We start from the raw sequence: 13,608 nt of genomic DNA on the forward strand, positions 1-13,608 counted from the left end.
TAAAATGGAAGCATCCTCAGGTAGTGTAGATTTTAGTTTGTTCAAATCATGGTCCCCGGGGGTAGGGTAGGGCCACAGTAGGGGGATCAAGTTTTACATAGAAATATATAGAGAAAATCTTTAGACTTTCTTCTAAAAAACTATGACGACAGGAAAACTCAAATTAAAATGGAAGCATCCTCAGGTAGGGTAGATTTTAGTTTGTTCAAATCATGGTCCCCGGGGGTAGATTTGGGCCACAGTAGGGGGATCAAGTTTTACTTAGGAATATATAGAGGAAATCTTTAAACATTCATCAAAAAAACTATGACGCCTGGAAAGCTCAAATTAAAATGGAAGCATCCTCAGGTAGTGTAGATTTTAGTTTGTTCAAATTATGGTCCCTGGATGTAGGGTAGGGCCACAGTATGGGGTTCAAGATTTACTTAGAGATATAGAGAAAATCTTTAAACTTTCTTCTCAAACACTATGACGCCAGGAAAGCTCAAATTAAAATGGAAGCATCCTCAGGTAGTGTAGATTTTAGTTTGTTCAAATCATGGTCCCCAGGGGTAGGGTTGGGCCACAGTAGGGGGATCAAGTTTTACTTAGGAATATATAGAGAAAATCTTTATACATTCTTCGATAAAACTATGACGCCAGGAAAGCTCAAATTAAAATGGAAGCATCCTCAGGTAGTGTAGATTTTAGTTTGCACAGTAGGGGGATCAAGTTTTACATAGGAATATATAGAGAAAATCTGTAAACTTTCTTCTCAAAAACTATGACGCCAGGAAAGCTCAAATTAAAATGGAAGCATCCTCAGGTAGTGTAGATTTTAGTTTGTTCAAATCATGGTCCCCGGGGGTAGGGTAGGGCCACAGGTGGGGGATCAAGTTTTACATAGGAATATATAGAGAAAATCTGTAAACTTTCTTCTCAAAAACTATGACGCCAGGAAAGCTCAAATTCAAATGGAAGCATCCTCAGGAAGTGAATATTCTTGTTTGTTCAAATCATGGTCCCCGGATGTAGGGTAGGGCCACAGGAGGGGGATCAAGTTTTACATAGGAGTATAGAGAGAAAATCTTTAAACTTTCTTCTCAAAAACTATGACGCCAGGAAAGCTCAAATTAAAATGGAAGCATCCTCAGGTAGTGTAGATTTTAGTTTGTTCAAATCATGGTCCCCGGGGGTAGGGTAGGGCCACAGTAGGGGGATCAAGTTTTACATAGAAATATATAGAGAAAATCTTTAGACTTTCTTCTAAAAAACTATGACGACAGGAAAACTCAAATTAAAATGGAAGCATCCTCAGGTAGGGTAGATTTTAGTTTGTTCAAATCATGGTCCCCGGGGGTAGATTTGGGCCACAGTAGGGGGATCAAGTTTTACTTAGGAATATATAGAGGAAATCTTTAAACATTCATCAAAAAAACTATGACGCCTGGAAAGCTCAAATTAAAATGGAAGCATCCTCAGGTAGTGTAGATTTTAGTTTGTTCAAATTATGGTCCCTGGATGTAGGGTAGGGCCACAGTATGGGGTTCAAGATTTACTTAGAGATATAGAGAAAATCTTTAAACTTTCTTCTCAAACACTATGACGCCAGGAAAGCTCAAATTAAAATGGAAGCATCCTCAGGTAGTGTAGATTTTAGTTTGTTCAAATCATGGTCCCCAGGGGTAGGGTTGGGCCACAGTAGGGGGATCAAGTTTTACTTAGGAATATATAGAGAAAATCTTTATACATTCTTCGATAAAACTATGACGCCAGGAAAGCTCAAATTAAAATGGAAGCATCCTCAGGTAGTGTAGATTTTAGTTTGCACAGTAGGGGGATCAAGTTTTACATAGGAATATATAGAGAAAATCTGTAAACTTTCTTCTCAAAAACTATGACGCCAGGAAAGCTCAAATTAAAATGGAAGCATCCTCAGGTAGTGTAGATTTTAGTTTGTTCAAATCATGGTCCCCGGGGGTAGGGTAGGGCCACAGGTGGGGGATCAAGTTTTACATAGGAATATATAGAGAAAATCTGTAAACTTTCTTCTCAAAAACTATGACGCCAGGAAAGCTCAAATTCAAATGGAAGCATCCTCAGGAAGTGAATATTCTTGTTTGTTCAAATCATGGTCCCCGGATGTAGGGTAGGGCCACAGGAGGGGGATCAAGTTTTACATAGGAGTATAGAGAGAAAATCTTTAAACTTTCTTCTCAAAAACTATGACGCCAGGAAAGCTCAAATTAAAATGGAAGAATCCTCAGGTAGTGTAGATTTTAGTTTGTTCAAATCATGGTCCCCGGAGGTAGGGTTGGGCCACAGTAGGGGGATCAAGTTTTACATAGGAATATATAGAGAAAATCTGTAAACTTTCTTCTCAAAAACTATGACGCCAGGAAAGCTCAAATTAAAATGGAAGCATCCTCAGGAAGTGAATATTCTTGTTTATTCAAATCATGGCCTCCGGATGTAGGGTAGGGCAACAGTAGGGGGATCAAGTTTTACGTAGGAATATATATAGAGAAAATCTGTAAACTTTCTTCTCAAAAACTATGACGCCAGGAAAGCTCAAATTAAAATGGAAGCATCCTCAGGTAGTGTAGATTTAAGTTTGTTCAAATCGTGGTCGTCGGGGGTAGGGTTGGGCAACAGTAGGGGGATCAACTTTTATTTAGGAATATATAGAGAAAATCTGTAAACTTTCTTCTCAAAAACTATGACGCCAGGAAAGCTCAAATTCAAATGGAAGCATCCTCAGGAAGTGAATATTCTTGTTTGTTCAAATTAAGGTCCCCCGGGGTAGGGTTGGGCCACAGTAGGGGGATCAAGTTTTACATAGGAGTATATAGAGAAAATCTTTAAACTTTCTTCTCAAAAACTATGACGTCAGGAAAGCTCAAATTAAAATGGAAGTATCCTCTGGTAGTGTAGATTTTAGTTTGTTCAAATCATGGTCCCCGGGGGTAGGGTTGGGCCACAGTAGGGGGATCAAGTTTTACATAGCAATATATAGAGAACATTTTTAAACTTTCTTCTCAAAAACTATGACGCCAGGAAAGCTCAAATTAAAATAGAAGCATCCTCAGGAAGTGAATATTCTTGTATGTTCAAATCATGGTCCCCGGGGGTAGGGTTGGGCCACAGTAGGGGGATCAAGTTTTACATAGGAATATATAGAGAAAATCTTTAAACTTTCTTCCCAAAAACTATGACGCCAGGAAAGCTCAAAATAAAACGGAAGCATCCTCAGAAAATGAATATTCTTGTTTGTTCAAATCATGGTCCCCGGGGGAAGGGATGGGCCACAGTAGGGGGATCAAGTTTTACATAGGAGTATATAGAGAAAATCTTTAAACTTTCTTCTCAAAAACTATGACACCAAAAAAGCCCAAATTAAAATGGAAGCATCCTCTGGTAGTGTAGATTTTAGTTTGTTCAAATCATGGTCCCCGGGGCTAGGGTTGGGCCACAGTAGGGGGATCAAGTTTTACATAGGAATATATAGAGAAAATTTTTAAACTTTCTTCTCAAAAACTATGACGCCAGGAAAGCTCAAATTAAAATGGAAGCATCCTCAGGAACTGAATATTCTTGTTTGTTCAAATCATGGTCCCCGGGGGTAGGGTTGGGCCACAGTAGGGGGATCAAGTTTTACATAGGAATATATAGAGAAAATCTTTAAACTTTCTTTTCAAAAACAATGACGCCAGTAAAGCTCAAATTAAAATGGAAGCATTCTCAGAAAGTGAATATTCTTGTTTGTTCAAATTATGGTCCCCGGGGGTAGGGTTGGGCCACAGTAGGGGGATCAAGTTTTACATAGGAATATATAGAGAAAATCTTTGAACTTTCTTCCCAAAGACTATGACGCAAGGAAAGCTCAAATTAAAATGGAAGTATCCTCTGGTAGTGTAGATTTTTGTTTGTTCAAATCATGGTCCCCGGGGGTAGGGTTGGGCCACAGTAGGGGGATCAAGTTTTACATAGGAATATATAGAGAAAATCTTTAAACTTTCTTCTCAAAAACTATGACGCCAGGAAAGCTCAAATTAAAATAGAAGCATCCTCAGGTAGTGTAGATTTAAGTTTGTTTAAATCATGGTCCCCGGGGGTAGGTTTGGGCCACAGTAGGGGGATGAAGTTTTACATAGGAATATATAGAGAAAATCTGTAAACTTTCTTCTCAAAAACAATGACGCCAGGAAAGCTCAAATTCAATTGGAAGCATCCTCAGGTAATGTACATTTTAGTTTGTTCAAATCATGGTCCCCGGGGGAAGGGTTGGGCCACAGTAGGGGGATCAAGTTTTACATAGGAATATATAGAGAAAATCTTTAAACTTTCTTCTCAAAAACTATGACGCCAGGAAAGCTCAAATTAAAATGGAAGCATCCTCAGGTAGTGTAGATTTTAGTTTGTTCAAATCATGGTCCCCGGGGGTAGGGTTGGGCCACAGTAGGGGGATCAAGTTTTACATAGAAATATATAGAGAAAATCTTTAGACTTTCTTCTAAAAAACTATGACGACAGGAAAACTCAAATTAAAATGGAAGCATCCTCAGGTAGGGTAGATTTTAGTTTGTTCAAATCATGGTCCCCGGGGGTAGATTTGGGCCACAGTAGGGGGATCAAGTTTTACTTAGGAATATATAGAGAAAATCTTTAAACATTCATCAAAAAAACTATGACGCCAGGAAAGCTCAAATTAAAATGGAAGCATCCTCAGGTAGTGTAGATTTTAGTTTGTTCAAATTATGGTCCCTGGATGTAGGGTTGGGCCACAGTATGGGGTTCAAGATTTACTTAGAGATATAGAGAAAATCTTTAAACTTTCTTCTCAAACACTATGACGCCAGGAAAGCTCAAATTAAAATGGAAGCATCCTCAGGTAGTGTAGATTTTAGTTTGTTCAAATCATGGTCCCCAGGGGTAGGGTTGGGCCACAGTAGGGGGATCAAGTTTTACTTAGGAATATATAGAGAAAATCTTTATACATTCTTCGATAAAACTATGACGCCAGGAAAGCTCAAATTAAAATGGAAGCATCCTCAGGTAGTGTAGATTTTAGTTTGCACAGTAGGGGGATCAAGGAATATATAGAGAAAATCTTTAAACTTTCTTCTCAAAAACTATGACGCCAGGAAAGCTCAAATTAAAATGGAAGCATCCTCAGGTAGTGTAGGTTTTAATTTGTTCAAATCATGGTCCCCGGGGGTAGGGTTGGGCCACAGTAGAGGGATCAAGTTTTTCATAGGAATATATAGAGAAAATCTTTCAACTTTCTTCTCAAAAACTATGGCGCCAGGAAAGCTCAAATTAAAATGGAAGCATCCTCAGGTAGAGTAGATTTTAGTTTGTTCAAATCATGGTCCCCGGGGGTAGGTTTGGGCCACAGTAGGGGGTTCAACTTTTACATAGGAATATATAGAGAAAATCTTTAAACTTTCTTCTCAAAAACTATGACGCCAGGAAAGCTCAAATTAAAATGGAAGCATCCTCAGGTAGTGTAAATTTTAGTTTGTTCAAATCATGGTCCCCGGGGGTAGGGTTGGGCCACAGTAGGGGGATCAAGTTTTACATAAGAATATATAGAGAAAATCTGTAAACTTTCTTTTCAAAAACTATGACGCCAGGAAAGCTCAAATTAAAATGGAAGCATTCTCAGAAAGTGAATATTCTTGTTTGTTCAAATCATGGTCCCCGGGGGTAGGGTTGGGCCACAGTAGGGGGATCAAGTTTTACATAGGAATATATAGAGAAAATCTGTCAACTTTCTTCTCAAAAACTATGACGCCAGGAAAACTCAAATTAAAATGGAAGCATCCTCTGGTAGTATAGATTTTAGTTTGTTCAAATCATGGTCCCCGGGGGTAGAGTTGGGCCACAGTAGGGGGATCAAGTTTTACTTAGGAATATATACAGAAAATCTTTAAACTTTCTTCTCAAAAACTATGACGCCAGGAAAGCTCAAATTAAAATGGAAGCATCCTCAGGTAGTGTAGATTTTAGTTTGTTCAAATCATGGTCCCCGGGGCTAGGGTTGGGCCACAGTAGGGGGATCAAGTTTTACATAGGAATATATAGAGAAAATCTGTAAACTTTCTTCTCAAAAACTATGACGCCAGGAAAGCTCAAATTAAAATGGAAGCATCCTCAGGAAGTGAATATTCTTGTTTGTTCAAATCATGGTCCCCGGATGTAGGGTAGGGCCACAGGAGGGGGATCAAGTTTTACTTAACAATATATACAGAAAATCTTTAAACATTCTTCTCAAAAACTATGACGCCAAGAAAGCTCAAATTCAAATGGAAGCATCCTCAGGTAGAGTAGATTTAGTTTGTTCAAATCATGGTCCCCGGGGGTAGGGTTGGGCCACAGTAGGGGGATCAAGTTTTACATAGGAATATATAGAGAAAATCTTTAAACTTTCTTCTCAAAAACTATGACGCCAGGAAAGCTCAAATTAAAATAGAAGCATCCTCAGGTAGTGTAGATTTAAGTTTGTTCAAATCATGGTCCCCGGGGGTAGGTTTTGGCCACAGTAGGGGGATGAAGTTTTACATAGGAATATATAGAGAAAATCTGTAAACTTTCTTCTCAAAAACAATGACGCCAGGAAAGCTCAAATTCAAATGGAAGCATCCTCAGGTAATGTAGATTTTAGTTTGTTCAAATCATGGTCCCCGGGGGAAGGGTTGGGCCACAGTAGGGGGATCAAGTTTTACATAGGAATATATAGAGAAAATCTTTAAACTTTCTTCTCAAAAACTATGACGCCAGGAAAGCTCAAATTAAAATGGAAGCATCCTCAGGTAGTGTAGATTTTAGTTTGTTCAAATCATGGTCCCCGGGGGTAGGGTAGGGCCACAGTAGGGGGATCAAGTTTTACATAGAAATATATAGAGAAAATCTTTAGACTTTCTTCTAAAAAACTATGACGACAGGAAAACTCAAATTAAAATGGAAGCATCCTCAGGTAGGGTAGATTTTAGTTTGTTCAAATCATGGTCCCCGGGGGTAGATTTGGGCCACAGTAGGGGGATCAAGTTTTACTTAGGAATATATAGAGGAAATCTTTAAACATTCATCAAAAAAACTATGACGCCTGGAAAGCTCAAATTAAAATGGAAGCATCCTCAGGTAGTGTAGATTTTAGTTTGTTCAAATTATGGTCCCTGGATGTAGGGTAGGGCCACAGTATGGGGTTCAAGATTTACTTAGAGATATAGAGAAAATCTTTAAACTTTCTTCTCAAACACTATGACGCCAGGAAAGCTCAAATTAAAATGGAAGCATCCTCAGGTAGTGTAGATTTTAGTTTGTTCAAATCATGGTCCCCAGGGGTAGGGTTGGGCCACAGTAGGGGGATCAAGTTTTACTTAGGAATATATAGAGAAAATCTTTATACATTCTTCGATAAAACTATGACGCCAGGAAAGCTCAAATTAAAATGGAAGCATCCTCAGGTAGTGTAGATTTTAGTTTGCACAGTAGGGGGATCAAGTTTTACATAGGAATATATAGAGAAAATCTGTAAACTTTCTTCTCAAAAACTATGACGCCAGGAAAGCTCAAATTAAAATGGAAGCATCCTCAGGTAGTGTAGATTTTAGTTTGTTCAAATCATGGTCCCCGGGGGTAGGGTAGGGCCACAGTAGGGGGATCAAGTTTTACATAGGAATATATAGAGAAAATCTGTAAACTTTCTTCTCAAAAACTATGACGCCAGGAAAGCTCAAATTCAAATGGAAGCATCCTCAGGAAGTGAATATTCTTGTTTGTTCAAATCATGGTCCCCGGATGTAGGGTAGGGCCACAGGAGGGGGATCAAGTTTTACATAGGAGTATAGAGAGAAAATCTTTAAACTTTCTTCTCAAAAACTATGACGCCAGGAAAGCTCAAATTAAAATGGAAGAATCCTCAGGTAGTGTAGATTTTAGTTTGTTCAAATCATGGTCCCCGGAGGTAGGGTTGGGCCACAGTAGGGGGATCAAGTTTTACATAGGAATATATAGAGAAAATCTGTAAACTTTCTTCTCAAAAACTATGACGCCAGGAAAGCTCAAATTAAAATGGAAGCATCCTCAGGAAGTGAATATTCTTGTTTATTCAAATCATGGCCCCCGGATGTAGGGTAGGGCAACAGTAGGGGGATCAAGTTTTACGTAGGAATATATATAGAGAAAATCTGTAAACTTTCTTCTCAAAAACTATGACGCCAGGAAAGCTCAAATTAAAATGGAAGCATCCTCAGGTAGTGTAGATTTAAGTTTGTTCAAATCGTGGTCGTCGGGGGTAGGGTTGGGCAACAGTAGGGGGATCAACTTTTATTTAGGAATATATAGAGAAAATCTGTAAACTTTCTTCTCAAAAACTATGACGCCAGGAAAGCTCAAATTCAAATGGAAGCATCCTCAGGAAGTGAATATTCTTGTTTGTTCAAATTAAGGTCCCCCGGGGTAGGGTTGGGCCACAGTAGGGGGATCAAGTTTTACATAGGAGTATATAGAGAAAATCTTTAAACTTTCTTCTCAAAAACTATGACGCCAGGAAAGCTCAAATTAAAATGGAAGTATCCTCTGGTAGTGTAGATTTTAGTTTGTTCAAATCATGGTCCCCGGGGGTAGGGTTGGGCCACAGTAGGGGGATCAAGTTTTACATAGCAATATATAGAGAACATTTTTAAACTTTCTTCTCAAAAACTATGACGCCAGGAAAGCTCAAATTAAAATAGAAGCATCCTCAGGAAGTGAATATTCTTGTATGTTCAAATCATGGTCCCCGGGGGTAGGGTTGGGCCACAGTAGGGGGATCAAGTTTTACATAGGAATATATAGAGAAAATCTTTAAACTTTCTTCCCAAAAACTATGACGCCAGGAAAGCTCAAAATAAAACGGAAGCATCCTCAGAAAATGAATATTCTTGTTTGTTCAAATCATGGTCCCCGGGGGAAGGGATGGGCCACAGTAGGGGGATCAAGTTTTACATAGGAGTATATAGAGAAAATCTTTAAACTTTCTTCTCAAAAACTATGACACCAAAAAAGCCCAAATTAAAATGGAAGCATCCTCTGGTAGTGTAGATTTTAGTTTGTTCAAATCATGGTCCCCGGGGCTAGGGTTGGGCCACAGTAGGGGGATCAAGTTTTACATAGGAATATATAGAGAAAATTTTTAAACTTTCTTCTCAAAAACTATGACGCCAGGAAAGCTCAAATTAAAATGGAAGCATCCTCAGGAACTGAATATTCTTGTTTGTTCAAATCATGGTCCCCGGGGGTAGGGTTGGGCCACAGTAGGGGGATCAAGTTTTACATAGGAATATATAGAGAAAATCTTTAAACTTTCTTTTCAAAAACAATGACGCCAGTAAAGCTCAAATTAAAATGGAAGCATTCTCAGAAAGTGAATATTCTTGTTTGTTCAAATTATGGTCCCCGGGGGTAGGGTTGGGCCACAGTAGGGGGATCAAGTTTTACATAGGAATATATAGAGAAAATCTTTGAACTTTCTTCCCAAAGACTATGACGCAAGGAAAGCTCAAATTAAAATGGAAGTATCCTCTGGTAGTGTAGATTTTTGTTTGTTCAAATCATGGTCCCCGGGGGTAGGGTTGGGCCACAGTAGGGGGATCAAGTTTTACATAGGAATATATAGAGAAAATCTTTAAACTTTCTTCTCAAAAACTATGACGCCAGGAAAGCTCAAATTAAAATAGAAGCATCCTCAGGTAGTGTAGATTTAAGTTTGTTTAAATCATGGTCCCCGGGGGTAGGTTTGGGCCACAGTAGGGGGATGAAGTTTTACATAGGAATATATAGAGAAAATCTGTAAACTTTCTTCTCAAAAACAATGACGCCAGGAAAGCTCAAATTCAATTGGAAGCATCCTCAGGTAATGTACATTTTAGTTTGTTCAAATCATGGTCCCCGGGGGAAGGGTTGGGCCACAGTAGGGGGATCAAGTTTTACATAGGAATATATAGAGAAAATCTTTAAACTTTCTTCTCAAAAACTATGACGCCAGGAAAGCTCAAATTAAAATGGAAGCATCCTCAGGTAGTGTAGATTTTAGTTTGTTCAAATCATGGTCCCCGGGGGTAGGGTTGGGCCACAGTAGGGGGATCAAGTTTTACATAGAAATATATAGAGAAAATCTTTAGACTTTCTTCTAAAAAACTATGACGACAGGAAAACTCAAATTAAAATGGAAGCATCCTCAGGTAGGGTAGATTTTAGTTTGTTCAAATCATGGTCCCCGGGGGTAGATTTGGGCCACAGTAGGGGGATCAAGTTTTACTTAGGAATATATAGAGAAAATCTTTAAACATTCATCAAAAAAACTATGACGCCAGGAAAGCTCAAATTAAAATGGAAGCATCCTCAGGTAGTGTAGATTTTAGTTTGTTCAAATTATGGTCCCTGGATGTAGGGTAGGGCCACAGTATGGGGTTCAAGATTTACTTAGAGATATAGAGAAAATCTTTAAACTTTCTTCTCAAACACTATGACGCCAGGAAAGCTCAAATTAAAATGGAAGCATCCTCAGGTAGTGTAGATTTTAGTTTGTTCAAATCATGGTCCCCAGGGGTAGGGTTGGGCCACAGTAGGGGGATCAAGTTTTACTTAGGAATATATAGAGAAAATCTTTATACATTCTTCGATAAAACTATGACGCCAGGAAAGCTCAAATTAAAATGGAAGCATCCTCAGGTAGTGTAGATTTTAGTTTGCACAGTAGGGGGATCAAGGAATATATAGAGAAAATCTGTAAACTTTCTTCTCAAAAACTATGACGCCAGGAAAGCTCAAATTAAAATGGAAGCATCCTCAGGTAGTGTAGGTTTTAATTTGTTCAAATCATGGTCCCTGGGGGTAGGGTTGGGCCACAGTAGAGGGATCAAGTTTTTCATAGGAATATATAGAGAAAATCTTTCAACTTTCTTCTCAAAAACTATGGCGCCAGGAAAGCTCAAATTAAAATGGAAGCATCCTCAGGTAGAGTAGATTTTAGTTTGTTCAAATCATGGTCCCCGGGGGTAGGTTTGGGCCACAGTAGGGGGTTCAACTTTTACATAGGAATATATAGAGAAAATCTTTAAACTTTCTTCTCAAAAACTATGACGCCAGGAAAGCTCAAATTAAAATGGAAGCATCCTCAGGTAGTGTAAATTTTAGTTTGTTCAAATCATGGTCCCCGGGGGTAGGGTTGGGCAACAGTAGGGGGATCAAGTTTTACATAAGAATATATAGAGAAAATCTGTAAACTTTCTTTTCAAAAACTATGACGCCAGGAAAGCTCAAATTAAAATGGAAGCATTCTCAGAAAGTGAATATTCTTGTTTGTTCAAATCATGGTCCCCGGGGGTAGGGTTGGGCCACAGTAGGGGGATCAAGTTTTACATAGGAATATATAGAGAAAATCTGTCAACTTTCTTCTCAAAAACTATGACGCCAGGAAAACTCAAATTAAAATGGAAGTATCCTCTGGTAGTATAGATTTTAGTTTGTTCAAATCATGGTCCCCGGGGGTAGAGTTGGGCCACAGTAGGGGGATCAAGTTTTACTTAGGAATATATACAGAAAATCTTTAAACTTTCTTCTCAAAAACTATGACGCCAGGAAAGCTCAAATTAAAATGGAAGCATCCTCAGGTAGTGTAGATTTTAGTTTGTTCAAATCATGGTCCCCGGGGCTAGGGTTGGGCCACAGTAGGGGGATCAAGTTTTACATAGGAATATATAGAGAAAATCTGTAAACTTTCTTCTCAAAAACTATGACGCCAGGAAAGCTCAAATTAAAATGGAAGCATCCTCAGGAAGTGAATATTCTTGTTTGTTCAAATCATGGTCCCCGGATGTAGGGTAGGGCCACAGGAGGGGGATCAAGTTTTACTTAACAATATATACAGAAAATCTTTAAACATTCTTCTCAAAAACTATGACGCCAAGAAAGCTCAAATTCAAATGGAAGCATCCTCAGGTAGAGTAGATTTAGTTTGTTCAAATCATGGTCCCCGGGGGTAGGGTTGGGCCACAGTAGGGGGATCAAGTTTTACATAGGAATATATAGAGAAAATCTTTAAACTTTCTTCTCAAAAACTATGACGCCAGGAAAGCTCAAATTAAAATAGAAGCATCCTCAGGTAGTGTAGATTTAAGTTTGTTCAAATCATGGTCCCCGGGGGTAGGTTTTGGCCACAGTAGGGGGATGAAGTTTTACATAGGAATATATAGAGAAAATCTGTAAACTTTCTTCTCAAAAACAATGACGCCAGGAAAGCTCAAATTCAAATGGAAGCATCCTCAGGTAATGTAGATTTTAGTTTGTTCAAATCATGGTCCCCGGGGGAAGGGTTGGGCCACAGTAGGGGGATCAAGTTTTACATAGGAATATATAGAGAAAATCTTTAAACTTTCTTCTCAAAAACTATGACGCCAGGAAAGCTCAAATTAAAATGGAAGCATCCTCAGGTAGTGTAGATTTTAGTTTGTTCAAATCATGGTCCCCGGGGGTAGGGTAGGGCCACAGTAGGGGGATCAAGTTTTACATAGAAATATATAGAGAAAATCTTTAGACTTTCTTCTAAAAAACTATGACGACAGGAAAACTCAAATTAAAATGGAAGCATCCTCAGGTAGGGTAGATTTTAGTTTGTTCAAATCATGGTCCCCGGGGGTAGATTTGGGCCACAGTAGGGGGATCAAGTTTTACTTAGGAATATATAGAGGAAATCTTTAAACATTCATCAAAAAAACTATGACGCCTGGAAAGCTCAAATTAAAATGGAAGCATCCTCAGGTAGTGTAGATTTTAGTTTGTTCAAATTATGGTCCCTGGATGTAGGGTAGGGCCACAGTATGGGGTTCAAGATTTACTTAGAGATATAGAGAAAATCTTTAAACTTTCTTCTCAAACACTATGACGCCAGGAAAGCTCAAATTAAAATGGAAGCATCCTCAGGTAGTGTAGATTTTAGTTTGTTCAAATCATGGTCCCCAGGGGTAGGGTTGGGCCACAGTAGGGGGATCAAGTTTTACTTAGGAATATATAGAGAAAATCTTTATACATTCTTCGATAAAACTATGACGCCAGGAAAGCTCAAATTAAAATGGAAGCATCCTCAGGTAGTGTAGATTTTAGTTTGCACAGTAGGGGGATCAAGTTTTACATAGGAATATATAGAGAAAATCTGTAAACTTTCTTCTCAAAAACTATGACGCCAGGAAAGCTCAAATTAAAATGGAAGCATCCTCAGGTAGTGTAGATTTTAGTTTGTTCAAATCATGGTCCCCGGGGGTAGGGTAGGGCCACAGTAGGGGGATCAAGTTTTACATAGGAATATATAGAGAAAATCTGTAAACTTTCTTCTCAAAAACTATGACGCCAGGAAAGCTCAAATTCAAATGGAAGCATCCTCAGGAAGTGAATATTCTTGTTTGTTCAAATCATGGTCCCCGGATGTAGGGTAGGGCCACAGGAGGGGGATCAAGTTTTACATAGGAGTATAGAGAGAAAATCTTTAAACTTTCTTCTCAAAAACTATGACGCCAGGAAAGCTCAAATTAAAATGGAAGAATCCTCAGGTAGTGTAGATTTTAGTTTGTTCAAATCATGGTCCCCGGA

The sequence above is a fragment of the Magallana gigas genome, chromosome 9 (assembly GCF_963853765.1).
Source record: "Magallana gigas chromosome 9, xbMagGiga1.1, whole genome shotgun sequence".
Taxonomy (NCBI): domain Eukaryota; kingdom Metazoa; phylum Mollusca; class Bivalvia; order Ostreida; family Ostreidae; genus Magallana; species Magallana gigas.